Consider the following 10882-nt stretch of genomic DNA (forward strand, 5'->3'; position numbering starts at 1 on the left):
ACACAATACAAAGGTGCACTTACCCCACGCGTTTACGTTTGTGGGGAAAGTGTGTCTACTCGATTAAAGGTTTAAAATGCTTATCAATAAGTAAAACGATAACAAGACGTGAAGCAGGGTATCAAAACACATATTTTTCAATCACCAATTTTTACAACCACAATGTGCATATTTCCATGTTTTAAAAAATAGTCTAGTAACAGCTACCATCTCACTCGTCGACTTCAAAATGTCGTCTGGAGAATAATCCATGTAGTCACCTCAGAAAACATGGTATCGACACCATTTCTGATTATTTTTATAAATCAGCGACTTTGCTATCACCTTTCCATAGATGACATCGTCTCTGTTCTGGCAGAACACACTAACTGGAGAATACTAGTTTTGAGTAATTTGACTTTGAAAATCTTTGAAATGGTCTATCATGTGAGTTTATTAAGTAATCGTAAAAAGGATGACTTTAAAATAAAGACTGTTTATTTATTAAGAAGGTTTCTAGACGGTAAAGTTTGAAATAAGGAACATTTTGGTATATCTAACTCAATATGTCATTTTTTCGAATTAGTGTCTTCTGCCAGAACAGTGACGACATCATCCAATTTGTAGTAGATACTGAGAAATCTTAGTAGCTACACCTTACAGAAAACTAGAAACAGAGTTGATATTATTAAAAAATAGAGGGAACGAGTTGGGGATGTCACCTAGATACTATTCGCAGTACCTCACTTACCCTAGTTTTGGTGGTTGAATATTGTACTCCAGTTTCAAGCCATAGTGTGCATACAGACAATATAAATCCTAGGTGGGACATATCACCTCTAATAGATTATAAAAAGTGTACAAAAACTTTAAACTCCCACATTATATTGATATGATCTCTCCGCTCGTATGCCGTTTCTGCCTTTCTGAATTGTGTGAGGAGCCGCTTGAAAGGAACAAAGAGCCTGGGGAAATTTCGCGCCATGAATGGCAAGGCATTTGGAGTACAGAACTCCTATTTGGCGGTAGACCCAATAGTAGAGATCCCAGGAGCCCCACCAATACATTGTAGGCCTCAACTAACTAAATCAACGGTCCCCAACTGGTGGTCCGTGAGATAATTTTGGTGGTCCGCAGAGTAATTTGAATATACCTACTTGCAATTTTCGTATTTATTAAAAAGTTTCAGTATATTCTTATAATATTTTTTTTGCAATTTTAGCCTTATTACGTCGTCAGTCCATATTCAATGCGTTAAAGAAGAAATTAACCGGTTAGATGCCACGACCGTATATATACGGTCTACAATTCCGTGAGCGCAGTGCCGACCATAGCAAATGACCGTATATATACGGTCCACTTTGACACCTATTTTAACTATCCAATGACAATTATTTTAATAATTCAAACATATGGTATACACAGCAACATGTCTTGGAATCATGGTGTAATGTTTTCGTATTTGCACAACTTTTTTTTTGTTTTAAAATCAGTGTTTTAAAATAGCTTCATCTCGTTACCGATATGTGTCGCTCAGCAGGGTTGACACACACGTGTTGACAATATCAGTCAGTTGTCTCGTGATATTTGCATTGCTAACCAAACTTTGTTTCACGGTTGGTTGGTCACTTTGGTTTTGATTTTTTTAATAAATGGCGAAGCAGATGACAAATAGTGCATTTATTTGGTAAATCTATATGATATACTATTAATTTATCGCCAAAAAATATATATTTATTAGGTTTTATTTTTTAAAAGAAAGTCGCGGCCCTTCATGCACGGCCATACTAAAACTCCCGGCATATAACCGGTTAAAGGAAGAACTCCTCTGTTTCCTATCCTTGCCAGGTAGAACAACCGGCTCTGAGATCTTCAATGCAATTAATGGTTATTTCCTGGAAACTGGACAGTATAGAATGGAAGAAATTTGAGGAGATATGCACAGATGGTGCCGCAAGCATGACTGGACATCGTTCAGGAGTTGTTGCAAAAGTTGAAGAGTTGGACACCCGTATATCTTGTTTACTCATTGCATTATACATCATGAGCAACTTGCTGCGAAAAAAATATCTCCAGAAATGCACGGAGTAGAGGGAGGCGGGGCTAGTTGTTAAGGGGGCATGTTGTTACATCCTAGATAACTCTCCCGCTATAAGGTCCTGTGGCGTACATGTCACATAGGAGACGTAAACATCCTGTCCGCAGTCGCTGACGAAAGGTCGCCTGCATTGATTGTATGCAGTTGAAATAAAACCATTTTGAGTGAATTTCGTGTCTCAAAGCAACTTTTGTTGGCCGAATTTGAAGTTTGATTGTTACCAAACTATAAGAGATAAGTTTTTTTAAAGTATGCTATTAAAAATCTACATATTTATGCTCATATTTTGATTATTTACCGAAGTAAATACAATCCCCATGTTAATATTATAACAATTTCAATTTTATTTGGGTCAAAGGGGCTAGTTGTTACAGTGAGGTGGGGGCAAGTTGTTACTGTATGAATTAACTCCACTCACTACCACTTTACTACAAATTCTTTGTTATCTTCTTTATTTGCAATAGGTAAGTACTTATATTATCTATTTTTATCCGTCCAGATTACAATCTTACCATGGTGAGGACAAACAAAAACAAAACAGATAGAGGTAAAATTTCCCAGGAAACCTACAACAGAGCGGCTAAAGAAGTAATTGAAAATAGAATATCTCTTAGAAAAAAGCGGCCCAAGCATACAAAGTAAACTTTATGACCTTATAATGTTATATAGCACGTAAAGATAACCGTCCGACCATTTCCAAGCTAGTGGCGCTTACGCAAAGCCTCGCCAGATATTTTCTGTCGATCAAGAAAACGAGCTTGCAACATACATAAGAAAATGTAGCAAAATATTTCATGGCCCAAGGAACTAAGAAACTGAAAAAGAAAGTGGCGTTATCTTTTTCGGACTCAGAGAATGAAGAATGCTTCTGTTTGGAGAATTATACTTGCTTTAAACCTGGGCAAGAGTGGATCCAATGCACAACATGCAAAAATTGGGCTTACATTTCCTGTATTCGTGGGGATAAAGTTAATTTCATGTGGCAGAATTATGATTTTAGTGACTAAATATGAATGCTAAGAAAATCACTAGCAAAAAACTTACTTTTACATACATTTTCAATTATTGTTTTAGTTGGTAACAATGTGCCCCTACCCTGTAACAACTTGCCCCCAGCTGGGGCACATTGTTACAATTTTCATTTTTTGTTTTTAATGCTATTGTAATTTTTGTAAGGTATGTATGGATACAAATAAACCGTATTGTAATAGCTAAATGTATGTAGAATTAGTAATAATTAATATGATGTGTCTTAAGATAAACGGATTTCAGATATTTAACTTTTTCTTTTTTTGTAACAACAAGCCCCGCCTCCCCCTACCTACTCTCTGATGTATTTAAAATTGTAATCAAAATTCGCCACAAAGCGCTCAATTCTCGAATCTTTGAAGCACTTTGTGAAGAAATGGGCCTTCAGCATACTCATCTTCTTCTTCACGCCGAGGTGAGATGGCTGTCGAGGGGCAAAGTAATAAATCGATTGTTTAACCTACGCCAAGAAGTCAAGTTATTCTTTCAGCAGCAAAATAATTCAAAGTTTCAAGATCTCTTGTCTGTCGACGAGTGGCTGGCGAAGCTTGAATACCTGGCAGACATTTTTTTCTCTGTTAAACGAGTTGAACGCGTCCTTGCAAGGACTGCACACGAACGTGTTCACATTGTGAGGCAAAATTGATGCATTTCAAAGTAAGATATTGCTGTGGCAAACGCGGTTGGCTGAAGAAGATCTGCAAATGTTCCCTAATTTTGATGATTATGTGAAACAGGAAGATGTGAACTGACAGGTAATAACTCTCTTTCGACAGCACTTACAGTCGCTCACTGACTCTTTCTGTCGTAATTATCCAAAGGAAGAGGAACACAGACACGGAAATACATGGAGAATAGATCCATTTACGACGAAAATCGATAATTGTAATTTGGACATAAAAGAAAAAGAAAGCCTAATTGATCTATCATCCGATGATGGTTTCAAAAGTAAATTCCACTCGTCTGTATCAAGATCTCATTATTGGCTTTCTGTTAAAAATGAGTAGGTACCGAGTGTTGAGTGAAATGCCCTTAAAAATTTTGATTCCATTTACAACTATATAATATTTGTGTGGAAAACATACGTGGCAGTGAGTGGTCAGTGGGATTGAAGATTTTGAGTTTAGTGGTCCGCGAGGTCCAAAAGGTTGGGGACCACTGAACTAAATCATATTATTGTAATCCTATTGCAGGGATGGTGAACCTTTTTACGTACGCGTGCCAAAATTTCATAAATATTATTATTCAACTGTCTGGCGTGCCGAGCAGTTTTTCATAGGGAAAAAATATATTTTTAAGAATTGTGTTAGGTTGGAAAATTACAATTGAGTTCTTGAGATTGTATCTGTCGTCGTGTTTCTAGCCTTTTTATATCTTTTATTCTTTGAATAATTTTTTCCATGTTCAAAGGTTTCGTGGAAGCATTTTAACTACGATTCCTTCATATATTCTTCCACTTATAGCGATAATGTTTGAGGCAAAATAGCAAATCAGCTGTTTGTATTTGAACGAATGTCGATAAATTTCATCACGTTTGTTCATCACGCCTGATTGGTCTCAAGCATTGTAAATCAATCAAAATCAGAGGTTCACGAGACGGCTTCTCGGCCGCCTGATGAGGTCAGTGTGATAATATTATGTGTGACGCATAAGACTAAGGACCGACCTATAAAATTATATATTTACATTAATTTTACAAACTTAATGAAAAACGTACCTGAAATTTGTAGTAGGTACCTATTTGCATGCTATTTTTTATACAATGCGATCTGTCATTTACGCATTTCGTAGTTTCCGTTTGCGCATCCATAGGTAAAATAATATGTTATTTGTAGAAGAAAATAGACATGGCTATTCGTCATTATTTTAAAATTTATTTGTAAAACTCTTCTGTATTTTTTTAATAGGTCATTTTTTCTTTTCAAAATAAAACATTGGCGTGCCATAGGTTCACCATCCCTGTCCTATTGCAACTAATAATTAATAGTATGTATTCATATCATAATAGTATCGTAATACTGTCTTACTTGATTGAGAAAAAAAATGAATAAAACGGCAAGTTTAAGATAAATAGTTTATTTGACAAAATAAATACACTGATGAATTTCGCTAACAATTACTATACATCAATATTTTAAGCTGTACATAAAGTCAATCACTCCTATTTATTTTCAACTAGAATTTATTTAGAGGTCCCATTTACTATCCGCTCCGGAGAATTAACGCTTTAATACAAAATTGGTACTTTATGTAGAAAAGTTTCTTCTAAAAAATACTAATTCATGGTATGCTCAAAAATTGTAAAGTTTAAAAACATTTTTTTAGAATATTTTTTTTATTACATACATAATAATTTAGCCATTGAACTTTGAAATGAGTCAAGTTCACGTTTTAGGAGTGAGAAGCATTTAAACACTAAATCAAAAGAGATCGAGTTCCACTATAAATGGCGATTAAGTTGTTGGGAGTTAACATATCAATAAAACAATCTTGTGCAATCAAATAATATGCAGTCAATTTATGTTAATCAGTAATACTTTCAGGGATAGTGGGATTATTTACTTTTATCAGGTAATTATTTCTGCTTTCATTGTAAATCAAAACTGTGTACGTGTTTAACAGAGGCAAGGGGTGGAGGTAGACTGTTAAGATTCAACATAAATAGTGCACACTAAACTTTTTCAGTCATACTTATTTGTTTCACCATTCGCCACTGGTGTTTCCTTAGTTAATTTTAAAACATTTTTTTAAATATCTAGCAACTCGTAACAAATGAGACAGATTTCTTTACCCAATTTTATCATTACATTATTAATTGCAGCGCTCGAAATGAAGCAGAGTGCACCGGAAAGCAGCTCCGGTTCGTAAAATTCCCAAAATTATCGCTCCGTCTCGTAGAAAAATTAAATATTGAATTCCGGTGAATTATTAAAAATGAATTAAATTCACCAACTTGATATATTTTTACGTAACCCCATTTATCGCTTGCGGCTCTGACAATATTTACATACCATAAGTATAGGTTAGATAGGTAGGAAATATAATAAAAAAATCTAAACCATTTTTTGTAAATAATATACCTACATAAATTTGGATAAATATGTTAATATTTTCAGAAAATTATTGAGCGCACTGGTTTGTAATTTTTTTCATCTCGAATTCTGATTAATTGCCTATTGTAAAAAATGTATAAACTGATGTATGTAGATCAATCCATAGTATTATATACAAAACATTGGAATTAAGTAACTTAACAAACATAAATTTAAAAATTTACATAATCGTATGAGGATTAAATGAGTCAAGTGACATAGTTTAAAAAGTAAGTGTGAGGCCGTTTTCACGTCAATACATACATATTTGTGCGTGAAACATGATTCAAACAAGTAACTGCAATTATACGAAAGGTTATTAATTAGTCCTCATAATGGATTAAATTCCATGGACTCCTGTCTAAAAAATTATATATAAATTGTCAAAAAAATAAAAGAAAATTTTTCTGGATAGAGATACCCTAATCACCTAGCGGTATGAAATATACTTGTTGACCTATTCTCATACCTAACAAATATACATAAAAAAAATCATAAAAATCGGTCGAGCCATTTCGGAGGAGTTCGACCACAAACATCGTGACACGAGATTTTTATATATATAAATTATCATAGTAACGTAAGTAATTTGAATGTATTGGCATGATCTGCCAACCTCAAAACACTAAAAAACTAATAAACACAGAAATATTAATATTTTATCTTGGAATAGTAATAATGGATCATTTCAGAAGATAACCTCATTTGCAGACTATTGAAAACAATTGTGTAGAATTATTAATCACATATAAAAATTTACTCAACTTCACCACAAGTGCACAAGTATTTGTTCAATCCTCAGTAACTCAATAATTATTGTATTGTGATCTTATAATATTTTATTCGTCAAACAATTTTTGTCATTCTTAAATACTAATAAATTAACAATGCATTGGAGATTTTGAAAATGCCTTATGAATGCAATGGTATTTCATAGTATTATGTCATACATTAATGTAGGTTAGAATTATTTTAATAAATCTCAAAAGGGCGGAAATGTGACATTTTTGGCAGGGAAGTTAAATAAAATACATTGAATAACTTGAAAACACCTCAGAGATATATATAACCACTAAAAAAAATCTTTTTTGAAAAAAATGTGACGCCAAGTAGGATTTGAACCCGCGCCCCTGGGATTCATTCCCACGTGCCCTACTAATTAAGCTAAATGCGCCCTATCTAAATGCAATGCAATTTACTAGTAGTTTTTAAAATACTCTGAAACGCTTTCTAAATTTCATTAATTTTTGGCAGTTGGCTTTTATATTTTAAATTACTTTATTATTAACCAGGTCAGGTTCTTTCCAAATTTTAGTTGTAACGTACTTGCTAATAATTTAATAAACTATTATTTTTTATTAAACAAATGGTTTATTAAAATACGTACATTTATTGATTCTAAGTAAATATTTAGAATGAAAAGCAAAAACCAAGTAAGATTTTTAGGCTAAAAAAATATAAGCAAACAAAAAAAGGAATGCATACAATGTATTTGTGAAGAAACTCAAACATTTTTTTCAATTTCAACTGGAATATGTATTGTGTAATCTTTGTTTTTTTGTAAACGTAATCGGGTATGAGAGTTGTGAGTTATGCACAATTTTAAAAACATACTCTTAAATCATGTTTATTTTGGTAATATTCAAATTGAACATTGTAATGAAAAAAAAAACGATAAATGCCAACATTTCAATACTTAATACATACCCATTAAATGAATGTAGACAAAATAGTAATTAGATATTAATTGTAAAAGAAAATAAAAAACCCTGAAGGAATAAATATAAAATATTATAACACATACATACAATATAAATTTTCATAGATAAAACTAAAATATGTTATAAGTAAATCAATAATTTGAAAGTCTTTCTGTACAACTTTACTGTATTATTAACATGTCGAAAAAAAATATAAAAGAGGCGTTTATAAGTCTATATAAAAAGTATTCATTGGAAAAATATGAATACATAGTCTATTCAAAAAGACATTTCATCATTACTAAAAGATTTATTTTTCATCTTTGATCCCTTCTTGAATATTCTACTAAGACGGATGTTATAGATATAAATTAACCCTTTGAATGTTAAACAACGATATATCTTTGTTTATAATACCAGCAAGAAATGCTATCCACGATCGTTGTTGACTAATTATTTGAATTAAATTATTTAGCGAATTTTGTACTGCGCCATTATCAAACCGGTTTTTATTATGTTTGCTTTACACATTTAATTATCTTTTTTAACATTTGCAGGTTTATTTATTGAAAATTAAAGTTATTTATAAAAGGGGAAATCCATACAATTATGTACCTATGTCATGTTAAAATTTCTAATTAATAACAATACAATTAATTACGTTTACTTAATGAGACGTTAGTGTTAATCAATTTTACGACATGTTTTTTAATATTTTTGTGTCATATTCTGAAATCAGGGCTTTTTTTGTAATGTAACGCGGTAGAACGGCATTCCGGTACCTCTTTCATAGTATTTTTAACGTTTCAAAAGCAATTAGACGTAACAATGTTCGCACTTACATAGTACAAGTTAATTTTCCTGAATCATCTCATATAAAGACATATCTGAAAAACTATCGCGTTTGATATATGCATTGAATTCTATCACCATTTCTTCAAGTGAACGGGTGGACGCGAATTTTCGCAAATGAATCTAATTATTACCCCCCAATAAGAGCTCCGTTGAAGACCAAAACGGGGTTTCGGGACCTTTGTTCATCAAACTCGTTGGACCAAATTTGACACTTTTCAATCATTCAAAATACGTTGATCGGTGGTTACTCAGTGGAAGACATTCTGCCATAAATTCTAACACTATGAAAAGGAATCGAGACGATTTGCCAGACGAACGAATATTGGAGTGAACTTTGGAAATCACCATGGCCCCACAGAAGGGGGGCTGACAGGGCTCTAGCCTGGAGAGTTGACCAGATAAGTGAGATAAACGCCCATCACAAATTTGCTGTAATCGCAAAAAAAACCGTTAATTTCCTTCAGGCATATTAACATTTTAAATTATGTGGTTGTGTAATTGCATGTTTTGGTTATATTTGTTGATACACTGAATATCCTTAATTTTACCTCGAACAACATTTGAAAAACGCTACTATTAAGCGTCACACTGCCTTTAACGGTAGTGATAGGTAGAGGGCCCACCAAAGATCCTTGACTGGGGGCCCGCTTCAGGATGTGGGGGCCATGGAAATCACTATATACTTTTATTCAAATATATGTTTTTCCAATTTTGTTTTTTACAACTTCAGTTGTTTATTTGTATTTGTTTGTTTCTTTTTATTTTATGCGCTTCGTGGTAAAGGAAAAGTTGCTTTAAATGATATTTGAATATAATTTTCTTTAGTAGGTAAGAAGTTTAGCAAGAAGTGAGTTCATGCACCTTTGTTTTAAAAAAAAAAAAACCCAATAATCTGAGGTCACTGGCAATTATCTAATCAATATAATGGTCGGAATTATACTCCCAGGAATTATTTGGTTCTGCTGACAAAACTATTAGAATGACATTCGATGAAACTTTCAAAGTCGAGCAAAAAAAAAAAAAATGCATGTGAAAATTTATAAAAACAGCATATCTCTAAACAGGAAATGTAGATTCATATTCTGTCAATAGGCAAGTTTTCAGGCAATCCTTTATTCAAGTCAACCTACTGCAAGTTGTTATACTGCACGCTCAGTGTAATATTATAATAAAACAATAATCCAATGTCATAATCAATAAATGTAGGATGAAAATAATACCATAATTTTTATCAACCATTATTATAAATGGTAGCATTTCTTGCTGGGATTTTGAAAAACATAGCAGTCAAAGGGTTTAGCACTGAAATGGTATTATTGATCCATCAGTAACACATAATCAATAGTAAGTCAGTTTTGGTGATGTAAAAGGTATACTTTCTAAACAATTAAAAAGAGTAAATAAAATTATTTAGTTGCGCCTCGATGAGGAAAAATTTGTTATTCCCTGCCTACACAAATGTACGATGCATGGCTGTGGGTCAGCAAGCTTCTCGTCATATTAGATATGGTCGGTGTTTTGTAAAAAGGGCGAATTAACCAAAATGCTAATTTACAGGAGGATTTTTAACTTTTGACATTTATTTGTTTATTACCTGTGGATGATTATAAATATCTAACAAGTTTATAATAAAGCTTAGAAAGAATACTGTCATTATAATAGGCATTATTATATAATATTTTAAAAGGCCTAATATGTCACATTCGCTTTTTATTCGTAATACTAAATGGATATTCGCCCTTACGATTATCGTTTAATCGTATCGATTAATTTCCTGTGGAGATACAAATTCGCCGTTTTTACACAACAAAGCTAGTGGGGTACATATTGTATTTTCATTAAAATCTCGATTTCGCCAAAATGGTTGATTCGCCCTTTTTACAAAACACCAACGATATGCATCAAGTAAATATTTTTGAAGTACTAAATCCAAACTGATTGTAGTTTTTCATTGTTCTGGGACAAATATCGAATGGGGTACTTTCTTTTTTGAGCGCAAGCATAGAGGTTTTTTTTTGTAATTTTACAATCATAATTCCGATCAAAGGTACCAAAAAAATTACACGGCTGGCAGCCAGGTCCTATGCTGACAAACAGTACTGTGGAATCTAAAAAAAAAAATCACATTT

Source organism: Rhyacophila brunnea, unplaced genomic scaffold (genome assembly GCF_057557595.1).
Source record: "Rhyacophila brunnea isolate RB1 unplaced genomic scaffold, BYU_Rbru_1.0 scaffold_2, whole genome shotgun sequence".
NCBI lineage: Eukaryota > Metazoa > Arthropoda > Insecta > Trichoptera > Rhyacophilidae > Rhyacophila > Rhyacophila brunnea.